The 11,534-nt window shown below is 39.9% G+C and overlaps 12 non-coding genes across 12 annotated transcripts; all 12 read left to right on the plus strand.

Annotated features, from left to right (window-relative positions):
* Positions 1 to 5,319: 5,319 nt before the first annotated feature.
* On the plus strand, positions 5,320 to 5,392 carry trnar-ucg (transfer RNA arginine (anticodon UCG)). Its single transcript has one exon. It is a non-coding gene; the product is annotated as a tRNA-Arg (tRNA).
* Positions 5,393 to 5,488: 96 nt separating this feature from the next.
* Positions 5,489 to 5,561, plus strand: trnar-ucg (transfer RNA arginine (anticodon UCG)). Its single transcript has one exon. It is a non-coding gene; the product is annotated as a tRNA-Arg (tRNA).
* A 96-nt stretch (positions 5,562 to 5,657) lies between these two features.
* On the plus strand, positions 5,658 to 5,730 carry trnar-ucg (transfer RNA arginine (anticodon UCG)). Its single transcript has one exon. It is a non-coding gene; the product is annotated as a tRNA-Arg (tRNA).
* Positions 5,731 to 5,826: 96 nt separating this feature from the next.
* On the plus strand, positions 5,827 to 5,899 carry trnar-ucg (transfer RNA arginine (anticodon UCG)). Its single transcript has one exon. It is a non-coding gene; the product is annotated as a tRNA-Arg (tRNA).
* A 96-nt stretch (positions 5,900 to 5,995) lies between these two features.
* On the plus strand, positions 5,996 to 6,068 carry trnar-ucg (transfer RNA arginine (anticodon UCG)). Its single transcript has one exon. It is a non-coding gene; the product is annotated as a tRNA-Arg (tRNA).
* Positions 6,069 to 6,333: 265 nt separating this feature from the next.
* trnar-ucg (transfer RNA arginine (anticodon UCG)) lies at positions 6,334 to 6,406 on the plus strand. The gene has a single exon. It is a non-coding gene; the product is annotated as a tRNA-Arg (tRNA).
* A 96-nt stretch (positions 6,407 to 6,502) lies between these two features.
* trnar-ucg (transfer RNA arginine (anticodon UCG)) lies at positions 6,503 to 6,575 on the plus strand. The gene has a single exon. It is a non-coding gene; the product is annotated as a tRNA-Arg (tRNA).
* A 96-nt stretch (positions 6,576 to 6,671) lies between these two features.
* On the plus strand, positions 6,672 to 6,744 carry trnar-ucg (transfer RNA arginine (anticodon UCG)). The gene has a single exon. It is a non-coding gene; the product is annotated as a tRNA-Arg (tRNA).
* A 257-nt stretch (positions 6,745 to 7,001) lies between these two features.
* trnar-ucg (transfer RNA arginine (anticodon UCG)) lies at positions 7,002 to 7,074 on the plus strand. Its single transcript has one exon. It is a non-coding gene; the product is annotated as a tRNA-Arg (tRNA).
* Positions 7,075 to 7,331: 257 nt separating this feature from the next.
* Positions 7,332 to 7,404, plus strand: trnar-ucg (transfer RNA arginine (anticodon UCG)). Its single transcript has one exon. It is a non-coding gene; the product is annotated as a tRNA-Arg (tRNA).
* Positions 7,405 to 7,500: 96 nt separating this feature from the next.
* Positions 7,501 to 7,573, plus strand: trnar-ucg (transfer RNA arginine (anticodon UCG)). Its single transcript has one exon. It is a non-coding gene; the product is annotated as a tRNA-Arg (tRNA).
* A 257-nt stretch (positions 7,574 to 7,830) lies between these two features.
* On the plus strand, positions 7,831 to 7,903 carry trnar-ucg (transfer RNA arginine (anticodon UCG)). Its single transcript has one exon. It is a non-coding gene; the product is annotated as a tRNA-Arg (tRNA).
* The last annotated feature ends 3,631 nt before the right edge of the window (positions 7,904 to 11,534 follow it).

Genomic DNA, 11,534 nt, shown 5'->3' on the forward strand with positions numbered 1-11,534 from the left:
TAAAACTAATGTGAATGCAGTACTTTAAATGTCGACTAGGTGGCGGGTCAAAAGCACAAGTGGCTAACGCAACAATGATAGTGTTTCTAAAATATATGTTTTGGGGGGCCGAATCTCGTTATATTTTTGACGTTACGGCCGGAGGGACGAATAGGGCGAGCCGTAAGTGGCCCTCGGGCCGGCAGTTTATTTTATACAGTCATTGGATGCAGATCTGAATGGTTGATAAAAGGCTGTTGAAAAAACATTATGGTTAAGTATATCATGTATTGTTATTGCCTATGTATATGTATGTGTATATATATATATATATATATATATATATATATATATATATATATATATATATATATATATATATATATATATATATATATATATATATATTGGTTTTCAGTGTTGGGGTAAAACTTTAAAAGGAAAGTGTTACATAATAAAATTACTTTTTAATTAGTTAGCTTTAAAAAAATAAATAACTGAATTAAAATTAGTCATATTGAATCATGCAGTCTCTGCAACGCGGTGGTGCAGTAGGTAGTGCTGTTGCCTCACAGCAAGAAGGTTTCTGGTTCGAGCCTCAGCTAGGTCAGTTGGCGTTTCTGTGTGGAGTTTGCATGTTCTCCCCGCGTTCGCGTGGGTTTCCTCTGGGTCCTCCGGTTTCCCCCACAGTCCATAGACATGCGGTACAGGTGAATTGGGTAGGCTAGTGAATGAGTGTGTCTGGATGTTTCCCAGAGATGGGTTGCACCTGCAGCATTCGCTGGGTAAAACATTTGCTGGATAAGTCGGTGATTCATTCTGCTGTGGTGACCCCAGATTAATAAAGGGACTAAGCCGAAAAGAAAATGAATGAATGACTCACACAGTCAATGAGAATGTGTTCATTATTGTGAACGCATCGAAGAAAAGGAAAAGTGGATTGTCTCAACGGACAGTGATTTCACTTAAGACAAATAATACAATAGCAAACACTTTGCTTTAAACTTTTAATAATAAGGTAAAAAAAGTAACTCAAAAGTAAAGTAACGCATTACTCACCATAAAAAGTAACGCAACTAGTAACTTTTTGGGGGGAGTAACTCAAAATACAATATGCGATACTTTCAAAAGTAACTTATTCCAACACTGTTGCTTTTACTTTTTGTGTTTTGTTGAATCAGTATTTGAAAACGGCATTGCGTCCTGTGATGGGAAAGCTCATGGACAAGGCGTTTGACTTCGGATCAGAATATTGCAGGTTAAATCTTTAAACGTTAAGGGCTCTATTTTTACGATCTAGGCACAAAGTACAAAGCGCAGGGCGCAAAAGCATTAAGGGCGTGTCAGAATCCACTTTTGCTATTTTAAGGACGGAAAAATCCGCTCTGCCCTGCAGCGCATGGTCTAACAGGGTTGAGCTTATTCTCTTAATGAGTTATAGGTGTGTTTTGAGAATAAACCAATCAGAGTCTCATCTCCCATTCCCTTTAAGAGTCAGTTGCTTGCGCCATAGCGCATTTGCTATTTACATGGTGGACTTTGTAAGCAGGGCCGGATTAACATAAGGGCTAGGTGGGGCTGAAACCCCAGGGCCTACAGAAGAAGGGGGCCTTTAATTAATTTGCGCTATGGTGCGGGAAATGCCTCTTTGATTAATGCTTTCTCTCGTGGATAATGTGAAGTATTCCTTTCGGTTCGCTGCTGTTTAAAAACAGTGATGCTGGTGCTAAACTGGGGCTCAGAGTGGCTGTACAAAATGTACACTGACCTTTTAGTCACCCATACGGGTTATCAGATATCCCTATTTTTCCAGGACAGTCCCTTATTTCGGCACTGCCGCAAGAACCGTCCAGTCAAAGGTAGGCTAACCAAGCTCGTAGTGAAACAAAAAATTTTATTTAAACAGTCTTCATCATTGATGCACTTGAACAAGTAGTAAAAGAAGCTGTGATAGGCAAAATAATGCTGAATGGACTAATAATAACTAAAGCGCTGTCTCGGCCACGTGGCGGTTACAGCTAAACTTAAACCGGCGCGCGCCCGCACAATCCTTCCATCACACAATATAACCGAGACAGTCTTTGAACGAATCAACAAACCTACATGAGCAGTTATCAAAATATCCATCATTGCGGAGTATCTAACTCAAGTAAATACACTCGGTTATGCTTTACAGTAAGTCTAACTGAACCAGTTAGAAAGCAAACTTTTTTTCATAATGAATGTTTAATTTCCCCTATTATGAAATTGACAGTAATATAATATTAATTAAATTGATGCAATGAAATATTGGCACTGACTTTCATCAGACATTACATTTGAAGCAAAAATATATAAATAAATAAATAAATAAAATAAGGATGCTAGACTACAATAAGCTATTTTGTATATTAGACACATGGATATTATAGATATTATATCATTACAGGTTTATGGTCAGCTGAAGTTCTAAAGAAACATTTTAAAGGTAAACCCCCATTCAAAGTATTATAAAGCACTAATTTAGGAAGGATTGCAAATGTTTCTTTCTTTTGTTGATTTTTGCAGCCTTTTTGAACTTAAAATTTTGTATTATGTCATTACTTAGTTTTGTATGCTTGCAGGCCTATTCTAATATATACACATACAATAAAAAAATAATAAAAAATATATACAATAATCAAATAAATCAAATGGTGTAAAATTAGACAATAATATTAATTATTAAATTAATAATAATGACAATAATAATAACAACAACAATATATATATATATATATATATTTATATATATATATATATATATATATACACACATATACATACATACATACATACATATACACACACACACACACACACGAAAAAAAAATTTAAAGGGGGGCCCTTGGATTTGCTATAGCCCCAGGGCCCAATGTGTTCTTAATCCGGCCCTGTTTGTAAGTGGAAAAACTGAACACTTCACTAGCGAGAAAATTGTTTAACAGACCATCTGCAGCACGAGAATGAGCCTCCTCATTCTTTACTTTCACTTTCTTTCGTGGATAAGGAAATGTGTTGTACGCACAGACATCCTTTAGCTGTTAGCCTGGTCTATTGTGACCTGCAAACCATGAACAGAAAAAGCCTATTTTACATCTGGCCTAGTGGCAGAATGGATGGTTTGAGTCCTGCTGGGGTCTCTTCTTTGTTACCTACAGGTGTAACGAATAAAATCAGGCAACGTTTACACTGCTCTTTACCTGCAAACCTGATTGACTCAAGCCTCTTTCACATGTGGCCTTGTGGCATAATGGATAAAATGTCTGACTTCAGATCAGAAGATTGCACATTTGAGTCCTGCTGGGGTTGCTTCTTAGTTAAATGCAGGTGTAGCGAATAAAACCAGGCGATGTTTATCCTCCTCTGTACCTGCAAACCTGATAGATTCAAGATTTTTTTACATCTGGCCTCGTGGCCTGATGGATAAGGTGAACCTGATTGATTCAAGTTTCTTTCACATCAGGTCTCGTGACCTAATGGATAAGGCATTTGACTTCGGATCAGAAAGTTGCAGATTCGAGTCCTGCTGTGGTCGCTTGTTTGTTAAAGGCTGGTGTAGCGAATAAAATCAGGCGATGTTTACACTGCTCTTTACCTGCAAACCTAATTGATTCAAGCCTTTTTTGCATCTGGCCTTGTGGCGTAATGCACAAGTTGTATAACTTTGGATCAGAAGATTGCACGTGTGAGTCCTGCCGGGGTTGTTTCTTTGTTAAATGCAAGTGTAGCGAATAAAATCATGCGACGTTTATCCTCCTCTGTACCTTCAAACCTGATTGATTCAAGCCTCTTTTGTATCTGGCCTCGTTGCCTAATGGATAAGTTGTCTGACTTATGGCTCGTTTCCACTGACTGGTACGGTACGGTTTGGTACGGGTCACCTTTATCAGGCTTGCGTTTCCACTAACAAGGGTACCCTTTTAGTGGGCGTGGTGTATAACAGAAAGTTTCAGTCGACGTCATTCTAGCTCGAGGAAATGTCTACAGTAAAGCTGTACGGGTCACTTACATATCATATGAAAAGCACTTCTCATAAAACAGATGCTTTACACATAAATACTTGTGTAGAAATGTTTATTACTAACTTTTCAATGAACATGAGTTGATTATAACTGCAGATCAATGACAGTGTGAAACAGCCTACTGTAACGTCTGTAATTATATTAAATAACTAAATAAATAAACATATATAAACACATACAGCCTCTTACAGTCTCCGATATGTTACCAACTACAGAAGAACTACACACAACAGACATTTCGTCGGTATTTAGGTTCAAAACACCACAAAATATAGCCTACAGTCAGCGAAAATCTCTCATCTGTGTCTGTAATCTTCAGCAGCACATGTAGCCTCTGTTAGAGAGTAATTCCGTCATTCTGAGTTCATATTAGTCCAAAAGGTGAAGATAATAAGTTAGTTAATCATGGCAGTTTGTTCATGTTTGCTGAAAAATAATGTGCTCTTTTTTTTCCAGCTTCTCCTTTGTTTCTTCATGCTTCACTCTCGCGTTTGTCAGTGTCTGACAGGATCGGGTTTCAAAAGCACGTCAATAATCAAGCGCAGGTTATTATCATCAGCTCAAGAAGTTTGTTATTTCAGATATAATGTTAGACGCGCGCGAGCGCTAGCAAGAAAGCGAAACTGCTCGCGCAAAAAAAAAACTACGCGGCACAGGGTAAATCTGCTCTTCTTCTTGGCTTTGTGGCTGCTCATCCAGACGACAACAAGGTTTGTTTGAGCCCAGATCGACCATGGCTCGTTATTATATGTATTTATAATTCCGCTATAATCTCTCGGCTGTGTGTATTTCAAACATGGCGGGTTTTTTGTTTTCATTCTGGCTTGTTGCATAAGCGAATGACGTATCTCTGTAAACCAATAGCATTCAAACGCTCCGCCTTTTGGTACCCTTTCTCGTGTTTGGTACCCTTTCGGTACGCTTTTTGACAGTGGAAACGGCCATAAAAGCGTACCAAACCGAACCGTACCGTACCACTCAGTGGAAACGGGCCATTAGGATCAGAAGATTGCAAGTTCCAGTCTTGCCAGGTTTGTTTCTTGTTAAATGCAGGTATAGTGAATTAAATCAGGTGACGTTTACACTGCTCTTTACCTGCAAACTTGTTTCATTCAAATCTCTTTTGCATCTGGCCTCGTGAACTAATAGATGTGCCTGACTTCGGATCAGAAGATTGCAGGTTCGAGTCCTGCCGGGGTCGTTTCTTTGTTGAATACAGGTGTAGCAAATAAAATCAGGCGACGTTTATCCTCCACTGTACCCGCAAACCTCATTGATTAAAAATTCGTTCGCATCTGGCCTCGTGGCCTAATGGATAAGGCGTCTGACTTCGGATCAGAAGATTGCAGGTTCGAGTCCTGCCGGGGTCGTTTCTTTGTTGAATACAGGTGTAGTGAATAAAATCAGGCGACGTGTATCCTCCTCTGTACCAGCAAACCTGATTGATTAAAAATTCTTTCGCATCTGGCCTCGTGGCCTAATGGATAAGGCGTCTGACTTCGGATCAGAAGATTGCAGGTTCGAGTCCTGCCGGGGTCGTTTCTTTGTTAAATATAGGTGTAGCGAATAAAATCAGGCGACGTGTATCCTCCACTGTACCCGCAAACCTGATTGATTAAAAATTCTTTCGCATCTGGCCATGTGGCCTAATGGATAAGGCGTCTGACTTCGGATCAGACAATTGCAGGTTCGAGTCCTGCCGGGGTCGTTTCTTTGTTGAATACAGGTGTAGCAAATAAAATCAGGCGACGTGTATCCTCCACTGTACCCGCAAACCTGATTGATTAAAAATTCTTTTGCATCTGGCCTCGTGGCCTAATGGATAAGGCGTCTGACTTCGAATCAGAAGATTTCAGGTTCGAGTCCTGCTGGGGTCGTTTCTTTGTTGAATACAGGTGTAGCAAATAAAATCAGGCGACGTGTATCCTCCACTGTACCCGCAAACCTGATTGATTAAAAATTCTTTTGCATCTGGCCTCGTGGCCTAATGGATAAGGCGGCTGACTTCGGATCAGAAGATTGCAGGTTCGAGTCCTGCCGGGGTCGTTTCTTTGTTAAATACAGGTGTAGCAAATAAAATTAGGCGACGTGTATCCTCCACTGTACCCGCAAACCTGATTGATTAAAAATTCGTTCGCATCTGGCCTCGTGGCCTAATGGATAAGGCGTCTGACTTCAGATCAGAAGATTGCAGGTTTGAGTCCTGCCGGGGTCGTTTCTTTGTTGAATACAGGTGTAGCGAATAAAGTCAGGCGACGTTTATCCTCCTCTGTACCCACAAACCTAATTGATTAAAAATTCTTTCGCATCTGGCCTTGTAGCCTAATGGATAAGGCGTCTGACTTCGGATCAGAAGATTGCAGGTTCGAGCCCTGCCGGGGTCGTTTCTTTGTTGAATACAGGTGTAGCAAATAAAATCAGGCGACGTTTATCCTCCACTGTACCCGCAAACCTGATTGATTAAAAATTCTTTTGCATCTGGCCTTGTGGCCTAATGGATAAGGCGTCTGACTTCGGATCAGAAGATTGCAGGTTCGAGTCCTGCCGGGGTCGCTTCTTTGTTGAATACAGGTGTAGTGAATAAACTCAGGCGACGTGTATCCTCCTCTGTACCAGCAAACCTGATTGATTGAAAATTCTTTCTCGTGTGGCCTCGTGGCCTAATGGATAAGGCGTCTGACTTCGGATTAGAAGATTGCAGGTTTGAGTCCTGCCGAGGTCGTTTCTTTGTTGAATACAGGTGTAGCGAATAAAGTCAGGCGACGTTTATCCTCCTCTGTACCCACAAACCTAATTGGTTAAAAATCCTTTCGCATGTGGCCTAATGGATAAGGCGTCTGACTTCGGATTAGAAGATTGCAGGTTCGAGCCCTGCCGGGGTCGTTTCTTTGTTGAATACAGGTGTAGCAAATAAAATCAGGCGACGTTTATCCTCCACTGTACCCGCAAACCTGATTGATTAAAAATTCTTTCGCATCTGGCCTTGTGGCCTAATGGATAAGGCGTCTGACTTCGGATCAGAAGATTGCAGGTTCGAGTCCTGCCAGGGTCGTTTCTTTGTTGAATACAGGTGTAGTGAATAAAGTCAGGCGACGCGTATCCTCCTCTGTACCAGCAAACCTGATTGATTGAAAATTCTTTCTCGTGTGGCCTAATGGATAAGGCGTCTGACTTCGGATTAGAAGATTGCAGGTTTGAGTCCTGCCGGGGTCGTTTCTTTGTTGAATATAGGTGTAGCGAATAAAATCAGGCGACGTGTATCCTCCACTGTACCCGCAAACCTGATTGATTAAAAATTCTTTCACATCTGGCCTCGTGGCCTAATGGATAAGGCGTCTGACTTCGGATCAGACAATTGCAGGTTCGAGTCCTGCCGGGGTCGTTTCTTTGTTGAATACAGGTGTAGCAAATAAAATCAGGCGCCGTTTATCCTCCTCTGTACCCGCAAACCTGATTGATTAAAAATTCTTTCGCAACTGGACTCGTGGCCTAATGGATAAGGCGTCTGACTTCGGATCAGAAGATTGCAGGTTCGAGTCCTGCCGGGGTCGTTTCTTTGTTGAATACAGGTGTAGCGAATAAAATCAGGCGCCGTGTATCCTCCTCTGTACCAGCAAACCTGATTGATTAAAGCTTCTTTCGCATGTGGCCTAATGGATAAGGCGTCTGACTTCGGATCAGAAGATTGCAGGTTCAAGTCCTGCCGGAGTTGTTTCTTTGTTGAATATAGGTGTAGCGAATTAAATCAGGCGCCGTGTATCCTCCTCTGTACCCGCAAACCTGATTGATTAAAAATTCTTTTGCGTCTAGCCTCGTGGCCTAATGGACATGGCGTCTGACTTCGGATCAGAAGATTGCAAGTTCGAGTCCTGCCGGGGTCATTTCTTTGTTGAATACAGGTGTGGCGAATAAAATCAGGCGACGTTTATCCTCCTCTGTACCCGCAAACCTGATTGATTCAAACTTCGTTTTGCAACTTCCTTGTGGCCTAATATATAAGGTGTCTGACTTCAAGTTAGAAGATTGGAAGTTCGAGTCCTGCCGGGGTTACTTCTTTGTTAAATGCAGGTGTAGCAAATAAAGTCAGACTAAGTTTACCCTGCTCTTTACCTGCAAACCTGATTGATTCAAGCCTCTCTCTTATATGACTTTGTGGGCTAATCGATAAGATGTCTGAAATTGGATCAAAAGACTTTAGGTTCAAGTCCTGCTGGGGTTGCATCTTTATTGTCAAATCGATCACACCACTCAACTGTTCAGTATTAGCCGATAATTACATGCAGGTGTGTTTGGAGCAGTATTGGATCCCAAATCTAAAAGACTAAAGCTTTCTACAACAGTTGTCCCCTGTGTGTTTGGTAAGTTAACAGACAAGATATATTTTTGAATGTCTGAGCTAAAAGGGTCTCACTGAATTTTGGTTTCTGATAGGTTATTTGATCTATGTAAATGGTGAAATACATCTTATTGCAACACTCCCTGAGTAGTCAGAAATGTCTATACATTTATACTATACTAAAAATACTAGGCACTTTAATGAATGAGCAGTTAGGGAATGGGATTAACGATGGAAAATATATTACTGTTTACCTCTCTCAATATTTAGTTTTTGTCACAAAAGACCAAAATATCAAGTACATTAATGAATATTATTGCAGATCATTTTATTATTTTTATTTATTATTTTTACTACAAAATTTAGTTACAGACCCTTACAACAGTTTGTTTAAATTTGCATATCCAATAAGGATGTCTGCATTTGCAGTCATATGTGCATATATAGCAAATCTCAGCTTGATAGTTTGTCTCTGCAAATGTAAACTGTATATCTTCCAGCTTTATTCTGCTACACGCAGCTCTTAAAAATACTATTACACGCTGATTCGAAAGGTGCATTGCGAAGTATGCTAAACAAATCAATTTTACTTGATCATATTTGAAAATTTAAGGTAAATTCAATTTCTCAATTGTTCAGAGCTTGCTGTTTCACTTTCATTTAAATTTTGCCTACAATATAATGACTTTATGTATTTTAATAGATGATTAAGATATAAATGTATCAGTCTAAATTACTTAAAAGGTCACAGGCCAGGGGGTATTCCTGAAAGCAGGGTTAACTTAACATCTGCTACACCCTGAACTCTTGATTAACCCAAAACCTGCTTACTGTATTTCAGTTCCAAAACACCTGAGAAGAGTTAGTTTAATCAATCTCATAAAGATAACTGCGAGTTCTAATCCTCATCAAGAGCACGCAATCCTCAGTAACTTCTCTGAAACAGACTAACTCTGGAGTTACTTACATAACCCAAAAGCTACCTCCATTTTCACAACCGAAAGCTGAGGTTATCCACTTACTCTTAAGCAGTGTTGAGGAAACTTACTTTAGAAAGTAATGCAGTACAATATTGAGTTGCTCGCCAAACAATTACTAGTTGCATTGCTTTCTTATGGTAAGTAAAGTGTTTCGTTACTTTTGAGTTACTTTTTCTGACCTGGCTGAGGCTTGATCTCTTTCAGAACTAGAACTCGCAGGGTTTTTTCTTCTCCTTTTTTTTTTTTAAATAGAGGAGTTAACAACACACCGTATAACCTTTATTTACCTTAAAAAAAATAACTAAAATATTAATGTTACATGCCTAAATTTACTGAGTTTATTTATTTTTTGGGTTTTCTATGGCGATTTCTATGCAATTCTAAATGGTTGATAAAAGGCTGTTGAAAGAACATTTAATGGTTGAGTATAAAACCTGTAAAAAATTTACCTAGCCTTGTGGCCTGATGGATAAGGTGTCTGACCTCGGATCAGAAGATTGCAGGTTTAAGTCCTGCCAGAGTCGCATGTTTAGGATCACTATTATATGTAGCAAGTTATCTTCGGAGAACTTCTTGACCTTAGAGCTCTACATGCCGTATATACAGGTTAATTAACGTTTGAAGCAATGTTTTGCTACTTTTGGTCTTATTAAAAAGTGAAATCACTGTCCATTCAGATAATCCTTTTCCTTTACTTCAGTGCGCTCAAAATAACGAGAATTTTCCATCGCAGAAATGTAAGGCTCTGCCATCTTCATTTCTGTCTGTTCCTGCATTCTCTCATTGTGTGAGGGATTTAATGTGACTGTGTTCATTTGAATTCAGTAATTTTCTAAAAGAGAATTAACTAAACTAAAAAGTAACTCGCATTACATTTTTAAAAAAGTAACTCAAATATCATTTCATTTTTATTTTTAAAAGTAATACATTACTTGTTACTTAAAGGGCACATAGTTTACCTCTTTTTTATGATTTAATATTAATATTAATGTTCTTCTGAGTGTGCCAGTTTAGGTTCAGTTTAAAACACAATTCAGATTTTTTTATTATAATGTGTTAAAGTGTCATGTTGGGGGCGTGTCCACAGTTTGCTGATTTATGGGTGTGTTGCTTCACATGTAAATTAGTTTCAGCTTCCCGCCAATGTAACAAAGGGGCGGGGCCATGAGCTCACCCGCTCTGCGTTTGCAACAGAGTCTGACAGGCAGACTGCGAGAACGAGCTGGAGTGAGAGGTGGAGCATTCAGTCATACATGTACGAGTCGGACACAGACCAAGCAGAGAGTACAAAATCATTTGTGTCTTTGTAGTTTTACAGCCAACTGTGTGCTAGTTTCAAGTGCCGAGGTTGTACACAGAAACTAATAACCACGCACACTGAATTAACTTTGACTGAGGCACGAGATGCATCGCTCGAAGCCGCGACACGGCACACCAGACACTTTCTGTGGCGCGGCACAAACATGAAGTGTCCCGAATCGTCGCGCCACGCATTTTTGAATTCTAAACATAGGTTTCTGCAGCGGTCCGCAGCGCCCAGCCGTCGACTTGAGTGTACCCTGATAGAAACCGATGTTTAGAATTCTAAAACGCATGCTAGTTAAGATCACAGGGAGCTTCTGGGATCGCGAGAAATGCAAACGGCTGAAGTATAAGGTAGACTCAATGAGAAGTACACATGTTTGCAAACCTACCTAAAGATACAACCAATAATTCCGATTAGAGCGATAATGTGGAGAATATTGCTCTTGTGTTGAGCCCAATGAGTCTTGCATCTAAAAATAGAGCTAGCGTGTTCCTTTAGTGATTCCGCTTCGACTCACGCTGAAAATGGCGGACGTGAATCAACAAACTGAGGATATGATGACGCACCTGTCAATCAATATTGGTGGGCGGGGGGACCGCTCTCCTACGTAAAGTTGCGGTCGGTTTGAAAACCGATCCAATTGGTCCACCGTTTTTTATGTTGTTAAATTGAAAATAAAGCACTGGGTGTGCTCATATCACCCCAATATGACGATCTATACACCATGCATGCACATATGTCTGTCCAAACAGCTTGAAAAGTAGATTTTTTACCATAGGTGCCCTTTAAAAAAAGTAATATTACGTAACTCACATTACTTGTAATGCATGACCCCAACATTAAAAACCAATATATACATATGAAGAGTTCAGATACAAAAACTTCTTTTA

The sequence above is a fragment of the Danio aesculapii genome, chromosome 7 (genome assembly GCF_903798145.1).
Source record: "Danio aesculapii chromosome 7, fDanAes4.1, whole genome shotgun sequence".
NCBI lineage: Eukaryota > Metazoa > Chordata > Actinopteri > Cypriniformes > Danionidae > Danio > Danio aesculapii.